Genomic DNA, 19588 nt, shown 5'->3' on the forward strand with positions numbered 1-19588 from the left:
ACTCTTTTCAACCCCTTGTTCATCTAAAAAGAAAATAAAAGAGCTATTATTTAAGACAGTTAGTAATTAAAAACAGATTATTTGAACTAGTAAATTAATAAGAAAAAATAACATACCTACAACAATAACAAACCATGTGGTGTTCCACTTCTTTCTAGAAATAGCAACTCCATTTACCTCTTCATTATTAAGAAAATCAGCATCTGATAGGCTATGACTATAAACTTCATTTTGAATGGATGAACTTTGAGGTATATGCTCTTGTTGACTCGTGCCTTTAGAAGATGTTGACCTAGAATGACTTGGAAGATGTCTTTTTTCTCTTGCCAAGATAACTTCAAAGTAAAAGAATTAGAAACCTAATTAAAGGAATTAGAAACTTCACAATATTTTTATCATAGTATGCTAAAAGAGGAGATAGTTACCATTTTCATCATTTGAGAGATGAACATTTTCTTTAGCATATACAACATTCGGTTCAATATGTTCATCTTCTTCCTCTTCAAATTGTACAAGCCTTCTCCTTTTAATACCTGCAATAATATAAAAAAAAGGAAAAATAATATTAGGGGATGACACTTTAAGAATTGGATAAAATTAAAAATTGAGATATGAGCATTTCCTCTTGCATTAGGGGATGACACTAGTCTAGCATTTTCAACATCTTTGAAGGATTTTTTAGGACTTTGATACTTCTTTATTAGCCTTCTTCTTTTCATACCTGTAAAAACATAAAAGAAATAAGAGAAAACTATATTACTTAAATAAAAAAATAACAATCATGTATAAATTCACACTTTAAGAATTTGGTAAAATTGAAAATTGAGATATGATCATTTCCTCTTGTATTAGGAGATGACACTATTTTAGCATCTTCAACATCTTTGAGGGATTTTTTAGGACTTTGATACTTTTTTATTAGCCTTTTTCTCTTCATACCTGTAAAAACATAATAAAAAATATAATTAATATATCAAGATTGATAGCAATATCTTGTTGAACTAATAAGAAATTACATTTAAGAAATACTCTTAAAACTAATAAGAAATTACATTTAATTTCCACACAACCAATTCCAACTTGGTCCCCTTCAAATTAATCATGTCATGGTCCTCACGTATGGTACTAACACATTATTATCTCTCATCTTATCTTGATCTTCTCTTCTTGTATTAATATGCCAATTAGTGTAACAGCTTGAATCTATTCTTTGAGGCTAACACAAAGTGGTCCCCTTGAGTGGCAAAAATTAATTTTCAAGTAAGAAAACTAAAAAGCAGAAAGATTCAGCAAATGCCTCTGTCCATTGAGCTCATCAAGCAACTTGATATCTATAAATATGATCCTTGGGATCTTCCAAGTGAGTATATAATGGCTATGATCTGAATCAACTTAATGATAAGGCAATTAATTAAAATAGCTTCATGACCCAGTTTTGCACTAGTAAGTATATAATGGCTATGATCTTCCAACAATGATGGCAAAGAAAACTAGCTTCATGACCCAGTTTTGCACTAGTAAAAATAGCAGCAGCAGTAGTCTCGCGATGTGAAATATATTAGCAATCTCATATATATATTAGCAATTCCATTTCTGTTTCATGACACATATGCTACATTAATTTATTTCCTATAATATAGAAGTTAGACACCTAAGTCAATATGAACACAAGAAAGTTAATAAGAGATGGTTTTTTTATACTAGTAGTGATGGTGATTTTTTGCTTTTAGCTTTTGCTATAAATTAGTCATCAAGCTCACATCAAGTTTATAGGTGCACAAAAACAAAACTACCAGGTTTTACAAGGATGGACATAAGATAGAGAGATGAAATCTAAGACTAAAGTTCAGCTAATTAGCTTTTCCATTTCTAGTATAGCAACTTGCATAATTCAGAAAGATGACTAACCGATTTATGATGTCATCAAGGCACAAAAACATCAAAGAAATCAAGAGAAGAAATAATAAAGGGAGAATTCAAAGAAATCTAGTTGAAGCATTTCATCGAACATGTTAAGTGCAGAAAAAAGAAAGTGAATTCTATACTCTTAATACTGTTACACGCACACAAACAAAGTAAAACAAAGCACAATTGCACGATATATAAGTAAAATGGAGAAGAATTATGACCAGAACAATTCCGAGATTGTAAATTACCCGATGGAAATCAAATTGTAACTGAATAGCTGCACGGAACTGCATTGAAGAATATTGGAAAGTTAAAAAGTGGAAGAGAGAATAAGTTATATGCTAAAGGACATAGTAAATGTAAAGAACTGGTTTGCAAATTCTATCTGGTATCATCCTATAACTTTTGTACCTTGCTGATAGCAGTTCTTACAATCTTTTGCTTTTCTCAAAATGGAACAATGGCACTAAGTTCCTAAATTGGAAAAAAGAATACAAAGCACAAAGAAAATAAGTTAGAACTCCAATACAGAAAAAATATAATTCATATATCAAGATTGATAGCAATATCTTGTTTTGTTTAATTAAGTTCATTTTATCAAAGAAATAAAATGAGGAAAGCCTGGGTGATTATTTACTATAGAATAATAAATTTTAGCAACATAGTTACACAATCAGTGATATAATGTAAGGACTATTACTTAACAAAATAAAGAAATAGTAGAATAAGCAAATTATGAAATAAGACTCTGATTTAATATATCTGGAGTGTGCAATATGTATGTACGGATAACCTTCTTAGCTAAGGATTAATAAAAGATATGACTCCCCTAAATTTACTTAAATTGATAACTAGCAGTAGTTGAAGATGAGATTTGTTTACGAGTCAAGAAGTGCTTTTGGTATAAACAAGGCATGTGTATTAATAAAAAACAAGGTCTTCCATGCATGTGTATTAATACTGAACAAGACAAATTTCAAGATTTGATTAATTTGGGGGTATGTAAAAATAAAAATGAAATAGAAACAATGCAATTATAAGGCAAATGACAATATAAAGTATTTAGGATTTTTTTTTTAACATGTCAAAACAGGAAAATTAAATCTATCCATGTCAAAATGTCAAGCTTTTTAACATTTGTTAGACAATTAGTTCTCTCAGCTTTTTAATCAAGTGCTATGAATTTGATAATTTCAAGCAAACAATGAAGTTTACTAGGAACTCACAATGCCTGAATTTGGTCATAACTTTGGCATTATTCACTAGTTTTACTAAGTTCTTAACAAATTAAAAATGTTAATTAAGTCACATAGATTCATCACAAATGTAACAAATATGCAGGAACATCAATTGAAGCTCAAATACATGCTAAACGACAATTGAAGCTTTTGAATCATGGAGAAACATATGAAATGAATTGCCCTCATCTTTTATTCAGAATAATTCTAGTTCCTGCTCCTGATTGGATTGGAAAAATTAACATAAAATGCATAGAGACAGGACTTGAGGCTGATTTATCTTACAAATCAACATTTTCTATTTAAAAGGGCAAAGAAAGAAATTAATGAAGCATTACCATAACTCCATAAGGATAAAGCACACATACCTAATTGAAGTGAGGAATTAGAGTAAGAATCTTGTAATCCCCTGCGAAACACATCAGAAATGAACAATGTTGGGTGGGCTTCCGTGACAGGTGTTAAGCTCTCAACCAAGGACACAAAAAGAAACAAGATAAACCCGCTATCTTGTTCGATGCTTTTCAGTTTCACAATTCAAGCGCTTTCCTTTCCTCCCACAGCTCACAGATCTGTCTACCTGAGCTTCCATTATTGCGTCAAAAACCAAAAAACAGATATTAAATACCAGAACTTGAAAATCTTCACCTCATTACAACTACCAACAACACACTTTTCAGATCAGTGCCAACATTTTGCCAGAAACCATAGTCAAATAGAATATCAGAGAGAGATCAAAGTGTTTAGTTGAAACATTTCATCGAGCAGGTTGTGTGCAAGTAAAATCGAAATGAATTTTAAGACAAACAAAATTTAAAGCTTCCAACAAAACAATCCTCCATATAATAAGATATAAAGCATAATCTCTTAGATGAAGAATCAATGAACAATTGAAAATCACAAGTAACAGTACCAAAGAATAACAATCATGTATAGGTTATTCACTATCAGATGAACAACAAAGAAATTGTAGGAGAAATAAATATAGTAGAAGAATAATCAAATACTCACTACTGGTGTTCAATATTGTGGTTGGAAGAGAAGAAATGGTCGCCGAAAGGAGGGAATTAGGGTTTGCACTCGCGAAACAGGGAAAGAGAAACAACAGCGTCGGGGACCGGGACAGCGAACTCAAACCGCGATGGAGAATAGTGAATGGCGAACTCGAACCGCGATGGTGAACGGCGAACAGCGAACTCGAACCGCGCTGGTGAACGGCGAATGGCAAACTCGAACCGCGCCGGTGAACAACGAACGGCAAACTCGAACTGCGACGGTGAAGGGTGAATGGCAAACTCGAACTGCGACGGTGAATGGCGAATGGCAAACTTGAACCGCGATGGCAAACGGAAACTGTAGCACGGTGAGGTTGTTAGTTTCTCTTCTCTTTCTCACTGTGAAAGTGTGAATATGCTTTTTGAAAAAATAGGATAAAAAAAAAGGGTGAGACTGTGATTAGTGATTAGATCAGTGACACTTAAAAAATTACATATATAAATGTCACTATATTAATGAATAGAGACCCTTAAAATAAGGGTCATAAATCAAGTGTAGCTATATGACTAATTTGGTGTAGTGCTTAGATGTGATTAAAAAATAATTGAATAATTATGTACAGTAAAAAAATTGATATTATAAAAGGATAAAATTAAAATTTATTTCAAAGTTAAAAATAAAATTTATTTAAGTTAAATATTAAAGTTCTGTATACTAAAGATAAAATGGTATAATTTATATTTTGTTATATATATGTATCATCCTCTTTTTTTTTTAGCAGAAGTGTATCTATTAATCATTTTACAAGTATTTTATAATGAGCAAAAATTTTGAATTCACAATGCAATTCATTCCGTTAGAATTCATCTTCATTTTACTTGATTTTGGTAATTCTTCTGAGTAATGTATCGTTTTTCTCCCCATAGCCAACGTTTTCGTCCTATTTAAGTGCATAACGTTTCAAAATCGTGTCAATATTGTCTTACCATAAATTCTGTTAACAGATCACTAACAGTAAGACAACATTGAGATAATTTTAAAATGTTAGAAATTTAATAAGATGATTTTAAATGTTAAGGTTAACTTTAAGACTTTCACTACAAGAAAATATAAAATTTGTAACAAAAAAAGTTATTACAGAGTTATTGCCATGTGCCTACAAAAAATGAAATTGTTACGATATAGAGTAATATTTTGTAACAATTTTTTTTAATACAAAAGCTAAAATTTGTTAAAAAAGTGGTAACAAATTTTGCCCTATGAAATATTTTTAGTAATAAGATATTTTTTCTATCATAAAATTTTGTTACAAAATATAACTTGATTTTATAACATTTTTCATTCCTTTAGTTACAAAAACACATTTATTCTTGTAACTTTTAAGATAAATTATACACATAATTTATTAAATTATATTATTTTTAATTAATTAATATATTAACTAATTTCCTGAGTAAGTAAATATTTATATAATATATAATAACATAGATAACCCAAACATCTTTTATTTAACTAAGATTGTTTTAAAATAAAATAGCATTAAAGTTAGTTTTACAAGTTCAACCACAAATTAAAAATTCTACATGTCTCCATGAATTTAAATATTCCAGAGTTTTGTAGTTAACATGTTATCATCATTTTGACACTCCTATAAATGTGAAAAACAAAAAAAATTAGAAATAATATATAACACTAATTACAAATTTTTTTATTCACTTTTATTCAAATTTTAAGAAAAATTTTGGAAGAAACTTTTCTAAAATTCGGATATTTTCACCATCTACGATTTTATAAAAAATAACCAATTCATCACCTATTTTTCAATCATTACACAACTAATTTTATCAAACCAAATAATAAGATATTTGTCATTTTTCAACCAAAACACAACTAAAATATAATAAATAGATCCATATGCAATTAAACCTAGACTAATAATATATCAACTATGTACGAATATGTATTAAAATCATAAGCAATTTTATATGTACCTTTAATTATCTAACCATTTTCATTGTCAAAGCGTGTTATCAAAGAGTTCATAAGGATCGGACTTTTTGAGGTTCCAATTAAGATTTCTCTTGAGATAACTCTTCTCCTAGCCATATTCATTACTCTTCAAGTTTTTTTTTAGTATATCTATTTTCTTTGTTAGCTCCTCACGATCTTACATTGTCTCTTAAAGATGTTCTTGAATCTTTAATTTAACTTTTAAAACCTTTTATGCCATAAATTACACCACTTTTCTCAACTCTCACAATTATAAATGCTTCATTTAAAGTTATAGAATTTTCAGTTTCATAAAATTCATTTATCATAAAGCTAATATCATCCTACACAATATATATATATATATATCATTTAAAAACGAAGCTAAAATTTAACTTCCATACAAAAATAAAAGAAAAAGACTAATGTTACATCAATTTGTTTAGATTTTTTATTGACTCATTCTCCATCATTCTTTTGATGAGTAATTTGCCACAATTTTGGACAAGCTTCTCACCAGTTTTAGGATTGCGCTGTAATTTTTTTAAAGTGTAAAATACCACATGTAAGTACAAACTTGACATAGCAAAAAATATAACAATAAGTTAAAGAGTTCAAGACAATTTACCCGATTACATCTAACAACTTGAAATAATTCTCGACCAGCAATATGTGGTGTAAATTCTCGCAAAATACTAAATAAATAATTAATAACTAATAAATAAATTAAACGAGAGTGAAAAAGGATTAGAGAATTAACATTTATAATTTAGAGAAATAAAAACATTTAAGGTGCGAATTAAAACGCTTATTTATAATTTAGTTCTGTTCGTTACACAGTTTGTGGCCACAAAAAACATGTCTCATCCTCTTCAATTCTATCTAAATAGTTTGGTGAGTAACTCAAAATCTCAGCTGTAATAACCTCCCTTCACCCCTTCTAGAAATAAAATTAAATTCGAAATTTGAAAATCAGTTAGGAGATGAGCTTAAAATTTTGAAATATGGATAGGAATCTAGTAACCACCCTCCGTTTGAATTTAAAATTATCCCAACCACCCTATCACCAAATGTATATAAATAGGGGTGCATCTATAGGTAGAAAATCACTTCTCTCAAATACTAATCCTCTCACTTCTCTCTCTACAAAAATATATTCTGTGTGCAAACACAAGAGGCAAGCTCATAGGCAATAAAGAAGCGTTAGAAAAAGAGTAGAGAATTATGCCTTTCTCACTTTATGTTGGCATGTAGTATGCTCTAGTTATTTTTCTTCCATCCATGCATGGTTACTATCTTTCATGTGTCTCATGGCATTAAATACATTTTTCTCATCCCTTATCCATATTGACCATGTCTATCTATTTTTGTCATTCATAATCTCTTGATTCATGAGTACATACCTTTCTACCATATTTTATTTAATTATTTAGTATATCCTAATTTTATCCGATGCATTTACATGACTTTTCATATTATCATATCATCAATGTTCCTTTAATGTTGAGAGTACATACCTTTCTACCATGTTTTATTTAACTATTTAATATACCCTAATTCTACCATGTGCATTGATGAGCGGACAATTTATACGCTTTTTGGCATTGTTTTTAGTATGTTTTTAGTAGGATCTAGTTACTTTTAGGGATGTTTTCATTAGTTTTTATGTTAAATTCATATTTCTGGACTTTACTATGAGTTTGTGTGTTTTTCTGTGATTTCAGGTATTTTCTGGCTGAAATTGAGGGACTTGAGCAGAAATCAGATTCAGAGGTTGAAGAAGGACTGCTGATGCTGTTGGATTCTGACCTCCCTGCACTCAAAGTGGATTTTATGGAGCTACAGAACTCGAAATGGTGCGCTTCCAATTGCGTTGGAAAGTAGACATCCAGGGCTTTCCAGCAATGTATAATAGTGCATACTTTGGCCAAGAATAGACGACGTAAACTGGCGTCCAGCGCCAGAAAAGGATCCAAAACCAGAGTTGAACGCCAGAAATGGATCAAAACCTGGCGTTCAACTCCACAAATGGCCTCTGCACGTGCAACACTCAAGCTCAGCCCAAACACACACCAAGTGGGCCCAGGAAGTGGATTTATACATCAATTACTTACTCATGTAAACCCTAGTAGCTAGTTTATTATAAATAGGACCTTTTACTATTGTATTAGGTATCTTTTGATCATCTTAGGATCTTAGGATCATCTTTGAACGCATTGTTCTTAGACTTTAGGGGCTGGCCATCTCGGCCATGCCTGGACTTTCACTTATGTATTTTCAACGGTAGAGTTTCTACACTCCATAGATTAAGGTGTGGAGCTCTGCTGTTCCTCAAAGATTAATGCAAAGTACTACTGTTTTCTATTCAATTCATCTTATTTCGCTTCTAAGATATCCATTCGCACCCAAGAACGTGATGAAGGTGATGATTATGTGTGACGCTCATCATCCTTCTCCTTTATGAACGCGTGCCTGACAAACACCTCCGTTCTACATGAAATAAGCTAGAATGAATATCTCTTAGATCTCCTAACCAGAATCTTCGTGGCGTAAGCTAGAATGATGGCGGCATTCAAGAGAATCCGGAAAGTCTAAACCTTGTCTGTGGTATTCCGAGTAGGATTCGATGAATGAATGACTGTGACGAGCTCCAAACTCGCGATTGCAGGGCGTTAGTGACAGATGCAAAAGGATAGTAAATCCTATTCCAGCATGATCGAGAACCGACAGATGGATAGCCGTGCCGTGACAGGGTGCGTGAGCATATTATTCACTGAGAGAATAAGATGAAGCCATTGGCAAGGGTGATGCCTCCAGACGATTAGCCGTGCCGTGACAGGGCATTGGATCATTTTCCCGAGAGATGACCGAAAGTAGCCATTGACAGTGGTGATGTATCACATAAAGCCAGCCATGGAAAGGAGTGAGACTGATTGGATGAAGATAGCAGGAAAGCAGAGGTTCAGAGGAACGAAAAGCATCTCCATTCTCTTATCTGAAATTCCTACCAATGATTTACATAAGTATCTCTATCCCTATTCTATTATATAATATTCGAAAACACCATTATCACTTTATATCTGCCTGACTGAGATTTACAAGGTGACCATAGCTTGCTTCATACCAACAATCTCCGTGGGATTCGACCCTTACTCACGTAAGGTATTACTTGGACGACCCAGTGCACTTGCTGGTTAGTTGTATCGAAGTTGTGACAAATTATGAATGTGTAATCACGATTACGCGTACCAAGTTGCTCACGTGCCAGGAATAGTTGAGCCTGGACATCACAATTTCGTGCACCAAGTTTTTGGCGCCGTTGCTAGGGATTGTTCGAGTTTGGACAACTGACGGTTCATCTTGTTGCTCAGATTAGGTAATTTTCTTTTTGTTTTATTTTCAAAAATTTTTTCAAAAATTTTTCAAAATTCTCTCCTTTGTTTTCGAAAAAAAAAATTTCTTAAAAAAAAAATGTTTTCAAAAATAAATTATTCTATAGCTTCAAAATTTTTAAGAATGAATTCTAGTGTTTTATGAAGCATGTTAAAGCCTGGCTGGCTGTAAAGCCATGTCTCAATTCTTATACTCAAGAGAAGAGCTTATTTATCTTTCTTAGCCAATTGGCTGTTGAATGTAAGGAATGTCAGGCGTGTCATGTCTGAGTTACATACTAAAGCTTGGCTGGCTATCAAGCCATGCCTGACCCTTTGATTGGAGCTTTAGAGCATAAGATTCCTGGAATTCATATTAAAAATTTTGGAATCCTTATTTTCTTTTTCAAAAGAATTTTTCGAAAAATATAAAATAAAAATCCAAAAAAATTAGAAAATCATAAAAATCAAAAATATTTTTGTGTTTCTTGTTTGAGTCTTGAGTCATATCATAAGTTTGGTGTCACTTGCATATGCATCTTGCATTTTTTGAAAATTTCATACATTCATAGTGTTCTTCATGATCTTCAAGTTGTTCTTGGTAAGTCTTCTTGTTTGATCTTGATGATTTTTTGTTTTGTGTCTTTTCATGTTTATCATATGCACTCTTGAATTCTTAGTGCCTAAGCATTAAAGAATTCTAAGTTTGGTGTCTTACATGTTTTCTTTGCATCAAAAATTTTTCAAAAATATGTTCTTGATGTTCATCTTGACATTCAAAGTGTTCTTGGTGTTCATCTTGACACTCATATCATTCATGCATGCATTCATTGTTTTGATCTAAAAATTTCATGCATTGCATCATTTTTCTTGTTTTTCCCTTGCATCATAAAAATTCAAAAATCAAAAAAATATCTTTCCCTTTTTCTCTCATCAAATTCGAAAATTTGAGTTGACTTTTTCAAAAATTTTTAAAATCAAGTTGTTTCTTATGAGTCAAATCAAATTTTTAATTTGAAAATCTTATCTTTTTCAAAATCTTTTTCAAAACTAATTTCAATCATATCTTTTCAAAAATATCTTCTTATCTTATCTTTTTCAAAAAATATCTTTTCAAAATATCTTTTATAACTTCCTAACTTCTTATCTTTTCAAAATTTGTTTCAACTAACTAACTAACTTTTTTGTTTGTTTCTTATCTTTTTCAAAACTACCTAACTAACTCTCTCTCTCTAATTTTCGAAAATATCTTCCCTCTTTTTCAAAATTTCTTTTTAATTAACTAATTATTTTTATTTTTTATTTTTGATTTCAAAAAAATTTTTGAAAATTACTAACATTTTTCAAAAACCATTTTCAAAAATCAATAACTCTTTTTCAAAAATATTTTCGAAAATTCTCCCTCTCCCATCTCATTCTATTTATTTATTCATATCCTAACATCTCATCTCACATATCTAGCCTCCTCACAGTTGTGTTTCTTCCATTATATTACATTCTTTGTCTCCCCCTCTTCTTCTACTCACACAGGGATCCCTATACTGTGGTATAAAAGATCTCTATTATTATTATTATTTTTCTGTGCCCTCTTCTTTGTCATATGAGCAGGAGCAAGGATAAGAACATTCTTGTGGAAGCAGATCCAGAACCTGAAAGGACTCTGAAGAGAAAATTAAGAGAAGCTAAAATACAACAATCCAGAGATAACCTTTTAGAAATTTTCGAACAGGAAGAGGAGATGGCAGCCGAAAATAATAATAATGTAAGGAAGATGCTTGGTGACTTTACTGCACCTAATTCCAATTTACATGGAAGAAGCATCTCCATTCCTGCCATTGGAGCAAACAACTTTGAGCTGAAACCTCAGTTAGTTTCTCTGATGCAGCAGAACTGCAAGTTTCATGGACTTCCATCTGAAGATCCTTTTCAGTTCTTAACTAAATTCTTGCAGATATGTGATACTGTTAAGACTAATGGAGTAGATCCTGAAGTCTACAGGCTCATGCTTTTCCCTTTTGCTGTAAGAGACAGAGCTAGATTATGGTTGGATTCTTAACCCAAAGACAGCCTGAACTCTTGGGATAAGCTGGTCACGGCTTTCTTAGCCAAGTACTTTCCTCCTCAAAAGCTGAGCAAGCTTAGAGCTGATGTTCAAACCTTCAGACAGAAAGAAGGTGAATCCCTCTATGAAGCTTGGGAAAGATACAAACAGTTGACCAAAAAGTGTCCTTCTGACATGCTTTCAGAATGGACCATCCTGGATATATTCTATGATGGTTTATCTGAGCTATCAAAGATGTCACTGGACACTTCTGCAGGTGGATCCATTCACCTAAAGAAAACGCCTATAGAAGCTCAAGAACTCATTGACATGGTTGCTAATAACTAGTTCATGTACACTTCTGAAAGGAATCCTGTGAGTAATGGAACGCCTATGAAGAAGGGAGTTCTTGAGGTTGATACTCTGAATGCCATATTGGCTCAGAATAAAATATTGACTCAGCAAGTCAATATGATCTCTCAGAGTCTGCATGGAATGCAAGCTGCATCCAACAGTACTCAAGAGGCATCTTCTGAAGAAGAAGCTTATGATCCTGAGAACCCTGCAATAGCAGAGGTGAATTACTTAGGTGAACCTTATGGAAACACTTATAACTCATCATGGAGAAATCATCCAAATTTCTCATGGAAGGATCAAAAGCCTCAACAAGGCTTTAATAATGGTGGAAGAAACAGGTTTAACAATAATAAACCTTTTCCATCATCCACTCAGCAACAGACAGAGAACTCTGAACAAAATACTTCTAATTTAGCAAACTTAGTCTCTGATCTATCCAAGGCCACTGTAAGTTTCATGAATGAAACAAGGTCTTCCATTAGAAATCTGGAAGCACAAGTGGGCCAGCTGAGTAAAAGGATCACTGAAATCCCTCCTAGTACTCTCCCAATCAATACAGAAGAGAATCCAAAAGGAGAGTGCAAGGCCATTGACATAACCAAAATGGCCGAACCCAATGAGGGAAAGGAGGACGTGAATCCCAAGGAGGAAGACCTCCTGGGACGTCCAGTGGTCAATAAGGAGCTTCCCTCTGAGGCTCATCTGGAGACTATAGAGATTCCATTGAACCTCCTTATGCCCTTCATGAGCTCTGATGAGTATTCCTCTTCTGAAGAGAATGAGGATGTTACTGAAGAGCAAACTGCCAAGTTTCTTGGTGCAATCATGAAGCTGAATGCCAAATTATTTAGCATTGATACTTGGGAAGTTGAACCTCCCTTGTTCATCAATGAACTAAGTGATCTGGATCAACTGACATTGCCTCAGAAGAGACAGGATCCTGGAAAGTTCATAATACCTTGTACCATAGGCACCATGATCTTTAAGGCCCTGTGTGACCTTGGTTCAGGAATAAACCTCATGCCCCTCTCTGTAATAGAAAAACTGGGAATCTATGGGGTGCAAGCTGCTAAAATCTCATTAGAGATGGCAGACAGTTCAAGAAAATAGGCTTATGGACAAGTAGAGGACGTGTTAGTAAAGGTTGAAGGCCTTTACATCCCTGCTGATTTCATAGTCCTGGATACTGGAAAGGAAGAGGATGAATCCTTCATCCTAGGAAGACCTTTCCTGGCCACAGCAAGAGCTGTGATTGATGTTGACAGAGGTGAACTAGTCCTTCAATGGAATGAGGACCCCCTTGTGTTTAAAACTCAAGGATCTCCCTTTGCAACCATGGAGAGGAAGAAGAAAAAGCTTCTCTCAAAGCAGAGTCAACCAGAGCCCCCACAGTCAAACTCTAAGTTTGGTGTTGGGAGGCCACAACCAAACTCTAAGTTTGGTGTTGAACTCCCATATCTAAACTCTAAGTTTGGTTTTGGAGAGTTTCAACAATGCTCTGAACATCTGTGAGGCTCCATGAGAGCCCACTGTCAAGCTATTGACATTAAAGAAGCGCTTGTTGGGAGGCAACCCAATTTTTATTTATCTAACTATATTTTTCTTAGTTATATGTCTTTATAGGTTCATGATCATGTGGAGTCACAAAATAAATATAAAAATTGAAAACGGAATCAAAAACAGCAGAAGAAAAATCACACCCTGGAGGAGCATCTGCCTGGCGTTCAAACGCCAGAACAGAGCATGGTTCTGGCGCTGAACGCCCAAAATGGGCAGCTTTCTGGCACTGAACGCCCATAACAAGCATGGTTCTGGCGTTCAACGCCAGAAATGGCAACAAATGGGCGTTGAACGCCCAAAATGGGCACCAACCTGGCGCTGAACGCCCAGAGTTGTGTGCAAAGGCATTTTACATGCCTAATAGGTGCAGGGATGTAAATCCTTGACACCTCCGGATCTGTGGACACCACAGGATCGCCTCAAGATCTGTAGGACACCACAGGATCCCCACCTACCTCACCCTCTCTCTCCATTCATGACCATCCCTTCTGTTTTCCATTCATCACTCACATCCATACATCCCACTTACCTACAAAATTCAATATCTCTTTCTCACCCAATCCCACCCATATGGCCGAATACACACATCCCCCCATCTCCTCCATATCTTCTTCTTCTTTCTCTATTCTTTCTTCTTTTTCTCGAGGGCGAGCAACATTCTAAGTTTGGTGTGGTAAAAGCATAGCTTTTTTGTTTTTTTTCCATAACCATTGATGGCACCTAAGGCCAGAGAAGCCTCTAGAAAGAGGAAAGGGAAGACAAAAGCTTCCATCAAGGGTCTATAGCTCAGTGGTAGAATATTTGACTGCAAATCAAGAGATCCCTGAGATACCTCAGGGGATACATTTTCTTCCACACAATTATTGGAAGCAACTAAGGGTGGAACATCAAGAGCACTCCATCATCCTTCATGAAATCAGAGAAGATCTAAAAACAATGAAGGAGGAGCAGCAAAGACAAGGAAGAGACATAGAAGAGCTCAAGTACATCACTAAGGTGGACTCATTCCTTGTTCTTACTTTCTCTGTTTTTCGTTTTCTATGTCATGTGCCTATCTATGTTTGTGTCTTCATTATATGATCATTAGTAGTAGTAACTATGTCTTAAAGTCATAAATGTCCTATGACTCCATCACCTCTCTTAAATGAAAAATGTTTTAATTCAAAAGAACAAGAAGTACATGAGTTTCGAATTTATCCTTGAACTTAGCTTAATTATATTAATGTGGTGACAATGCTTCTTGTTTTCTGAATGTATGCTTGAACAGTGCATATGTCTTTTGAAGTTGTTGTTTAAGAATGTTAAATATGTTGGCTCTTGAAAGAATGATGACTAGGAGACATGTTATTTGATAATCTGAAAAATCATAAAAATGATTCTTGAAGCAAGAAAAAGCAGCAAAGAACAAAGCTTGCAGAAAAAAAATAGCCGAAAAAAAAATAGAAAGAAAAAGAAAAAGCAAGCAGAAAAAGCCAAAAGCTCTTAAAACCAAAAGGCAAGGGCAAATAAAAAGGATCCCAAGGCTTTGAGCATCAGTGGATAGGAGGGCCTACAGGAATAAAATCCTGGTCTAAGCGGCTAAACCAAGCTGTCCCTAACCATGTGCTTGTGGCGTGTAGGTGTCAAGTGAAAACTTGAGACTGAGCGGTTAAAGTCAAGGTCCAAAGCAAAAAAAAAAAGAGTGTGCTTAAGAACCCTGGACACCTCTAATTGGGGACTTTAGCAAAGCTGAGTCACAATCTGAAAAGGTTCACCCAATTATGTGTCTGTGGCATTTATGTATCCGGTGGTAATACTGGAAAACAAAGTGCTTAGGGCCACGGCCAAGACTCATAAAGAAGCTGTGTTCAAGAATCATCATACTGAACTAGGAGAGTCAATAACACTATTCGAAATCTGAAGTTTCTATAGATGCCAATCATTCTGAACCTCAATGGATAAAGTGAGATGCCAAAACTATTCAAGAGGCAAAAAGCTATAAGTCCCACTCATATGATTGAAGCTATGTTTCATTGATAATTTGGAATTTATAGTATATTCTCTTCTTTTTATCCTATTTGATTTTCAGTTGCTTGGGGACAAGCAACAATTTAAGTTTGGTGTTGTGATGAGCGGATAATTTATACGCTTTTTGGCATTATTTTTAGTATGTTTTTAGTAGGATCTAGTTACTTTTAGGGATGTTTTCATTAGTTTTTATGTTAAATTAACATTTATGGACTTTACTATGAGTTTGTGTGTTTTTCTGTGATTTCAGGTATTTTCTGGCTGAAATTGAGGGACTTGAGCAGAAATCAGATTCAGAGGTTGAAGAAGGACTGCTGATGCTGTTGGATTCTGACCTCCCTGCACTCAAAGTGGATTTTCTGGAGCTACAGAACTCAAAATGGCGCGCTTTCAATTGCGTTGGAAAGTAGACATCCAGGGCTTTCCAGCAATATATAATAGTCCATACTTTGGCCAAGAATAGACGACGTAAACTGGCGTTCAACGCCAGCTTCCTGCCCAAATCTGGCGTCCAGCGCCAGAAAAGGATCCAAAACCAGAGTTGAACGCCAGAAATGGATCAAAACCTGGCGTTCAACTCCACAAATGGCCTCTGCACGTGCAACACTTAGGCTCAGCCCAAACACACACCAAGTGGGCCCAGTAAGTGGATTTATACATCAATTACTTACTCATGTAAACCCTAGTAGCTAGTTTATTATAAATAGGACCTTTTACTATTGTATTAGGCATCTTTTGATCATCTTAGGATCTTAGGATCATCTTTGAATGCATTGTTCTTAGACTTTAGGGGCTGGCCATCTCGGCCATGCCTGGACTTTCACTTATGTATTTTCAACGGTAGAGTTTCTACACTCCATAGATTAAGGTGTGGAGCTCTGCTGTTCCTCAAAGATTAATGCAAAGTACTACTGTTTTCTATTCAATTCATCTTATTTCGCTTCTAAGATATCCATTCGCACCCAAGAACGTGATGAAGGTGATGATTATGTGTGACGCTCATCATCCTTCTCCTTTATGAACGCGTGCCTGACAAACACTTCCGTTCTACATGAAATAAGCTAGAATGAATATCTCTTAGATCTCCTAACCAGAATCTTTGTGGCGTAAGCTAGAATGATGGTGGCATTCAAGAGAATCCGGAAAGTCTAAACCTTATCTGTGGTATTCCGAGTAGGATTCGATGAATGAATGACTGTGACGAGCTCCAAACTCGCGATTGCAGGGCGTTAGTGACAGATGCAAAAGGATAGTAAATCCTATTCCAGCATGATCGAGAACCGACAGATGGATAGCCGTGCCGTGACAGGGTGCGTGAGCATATTATTCACTGAGAGGATAAGATGAAGCCATTGGCAAGGGTGATGCCTCCAGACGATTAGCCGTGCCGTGACAGGGCATTGGATCATTTTCCCGAGAGATGACCGAAAGTAGCCATTGACAGTGGTGATGTATCACATAAAGCCAGCCATGGAAAGGAGTGAGATTGATTGGATGAAGATAGCAGGAAAGCAGAGGTTCAGAGGAATGAAAAGCATCTCCATTCGCTTATCTGAAATTCCTACCAATGATTTACATAAGTATCTTTATCCCTATTCTATTATATAATATTCGAAAACACCATTATCACTTTATATCTGCCTGACTGAGATTTACAAGGTGACCATAGCTTGCTTCATACCAACAATCTCCGTGGGATTCGACCCTTACTCACGTAAGGTATTACTTGGACGACCCAGTGCACTTGCTGGTTAGTTGTATCGAAGTTGTGACAAATTATGAATGTGTAATCACGATTACGCGTACCAAGTTGCTCACGTGCCAGGAATAGTTGAGCCTGGACATCACAATTTCGTGCACCAAGTTTTTGGCGCCGTTGCCAGGGATTGTTCGAGTTTGGACAACTGACGGTTCATCTTGTTGCTCAGATTAGGTAATTTTCTTTTTGTTTTATTTTCAAAAATTTTTTCAAAAATTTTTCAAAATTCTCTCCTTTGTTTTCGAAAAAAAAATTTCTTAAAAAAAAATGTTTTCAAAAATAAATTATTCTATAGCTTCAAAATTTTTAAGAATGAATTCTAGTGTTTTATGAAGCATGTTAAAGCCTGACTGGCTGTAAAGCCATGTCTATCTATTTTTGTCATTCATAATCTCTTGATTCATGAGTACATACCTTTCTACCATGTTTTATTTAATTATTTAGTATATCCTAATTTTATCCGATGCATTTACATGACTTTTCATATCATTATATCATCAATGTTCCTTTAATGTTGAGAGTACATACCTTTCTACCATGTTTTATTTAACTATTTAATATACCCTAATTCTACCATGTGCATTTACATGACTTTTCATATCATTATATCATTAATGTTTCTTTAATGTTGAGAGCACATACCTTTCTACCATGTTTTATTTAACTATTTAATATACCCTAATTCTGCCATGTGCATTTACATGACTTTGCATATCATTACATCACTAATGTTTCTTTAATGTTGAGAGTACATACCTTTCTACCATGTTTTATTTAATTATTTAGTATATCCTAATTTTAGCCTGTGCATTTACATGACTTTTCATATCATTATATCATTTATGTTCCTTTAATGTTGAGAGTACATACCTTTTTACCATGTTACATTTAATTATTTAGTATATCCTAATTTTATCCATCTTCATGAATGCTTCTTGTATGACCCTCTTTTTATGTATGCTTAAAATAACCTTGATTGTAAATTAAACTGAGGGAATGATCCTTCGGTAAGGGAAGGTGACTCCCAAAGACAAGATAAGCGAGATGATCCTTCGATAAGAGAAGGTGATCGGCAAACCTTTGGGATAAGAACCTTCGGTAAGGGAAGGGGACTATCCCATCAATTTTATATAATAATATATCTTTGTTGATATGACTCTCTTCTTGTGTATGTCTAAATAACCTTGATTGTAAATTGAACTGAGGGAATGATCCTTCGGTAAGGGAAGGTGACCCCCAAAGACAAGATATCGAGATGATCCCTCGGTAAGGGAGGGTGATCGATCGAGATGATCCTTCAGTAAGGGAAGGTAATCGCCAAGACATTTGAGATAAGAACCTTCGGTAAGGGAAGGGGACTCTCATTTTATAGCGGTTTGAGCTCAATATCTTCCATAAAAGTTATAAGTTAAGAAAGGAGAAAGCATGAATGAAAGTTTGATTTTTTATATTTTTTTAAGATTTATTTATGATTATGTTGATGTTATTGAAGATGTTATCCTTCTATTTTCTTTCTATGTTCTTTCCTTTTTACCTATATGTTTTACGCTTTACAAGAGGTTCATACTACATGCCATATCATACGCCCCTTTTTAAAAATCTCGCACGTGGGCTGGAGATGGATATGGAGGTGTTGCATAGCACTCTTACTGAGATGTTAGGTTCTCATTCCTTTTCTTTTCCTATACTGTCTCCAGAGGAACATGGCATGGCAGATAGGGACGACGCAGTGCCCCCCGAATGTAACTTCTGAGTATGACCCCTCGAAGCATGCGTGGGTAGTTGCGACCACTACTACCGTGCTCCAAACTATCTACTTAGGTCGAGAGTTCGTGGAAGAAGAACCCCAGCTGCCCGTCGTAACCTTCCTAGATAGGAACGCTTCAGCATCTAGGAAGCGGTCATCTAATGTGATACACCTCGAGTCAGACTTCGAGACCGAGGGAGAGGAATCCGACAACCCTAGCCAGGAGGAAGACACCTTGGAGGAGAATCAAGAGGAGGAGTTGAACTCTTGCAAAAGTCCGAGGGTGAAATACGTACCCCATTCCCCCACTTCGGCACTCTGTCGAGTCTTAATTCATCCCACACAATGGAACCGGATCCTCACTGTGCAAAAAGGTGTTAGAGGAAAACCACTGGTACCTCGATTCGTGAATAACTGAAGGGTCCTGATCAAGGATAGGATATGACACAAGAATGGGAGCCTCTTCGACGAAATTAGTTAGGACGTATTAGTTTCTTTTTCTTTGTTTAATTTCCTCTAAGCATTTAGTTTGAACCGTACTCATGGATAAGTTATTATTTCATATTTATTTTCGTTTTAGTACTACTCGTTTTTCTTTTCACGCGCACTTCTTCC

At 34.9% G+C, this 19588-nt stretch overlaps 1 non-coding gene across 1 annotated transcript; it reads right to left on the minus strand.

The window, feature by feature from the left end:
* Positions 1 to 11636: 11636 nt before the first annotated feature.
* On the minus strand, positions 11637 to 11744 carry LOC148579928 (small nucleolar RNA R71). The gene has a single exon (XR_015895797.1). It is a non-coding gene; the product is annotated as a small nucleolar RNA R71 (small nucleolar RNA).
* Positions 11745 to 19588: the final 7844 nt, after the last annotated feature.

This window comes from Arachis ipaensis, chromosome B10 (assembly GCF_059453495.1).
Source record: "Arachis ipaensis isolate K30076 ecotype BB chromosome B10, ASM5945349v1, whole genome shotgun sequence".
Classification (NCBI taxonomy): Eukaryota; Viridiplantae; Streptophyta; class Magnoliopsida; order Fabales; family Fabaceae; genus Arachis; species Arachis ipaensis.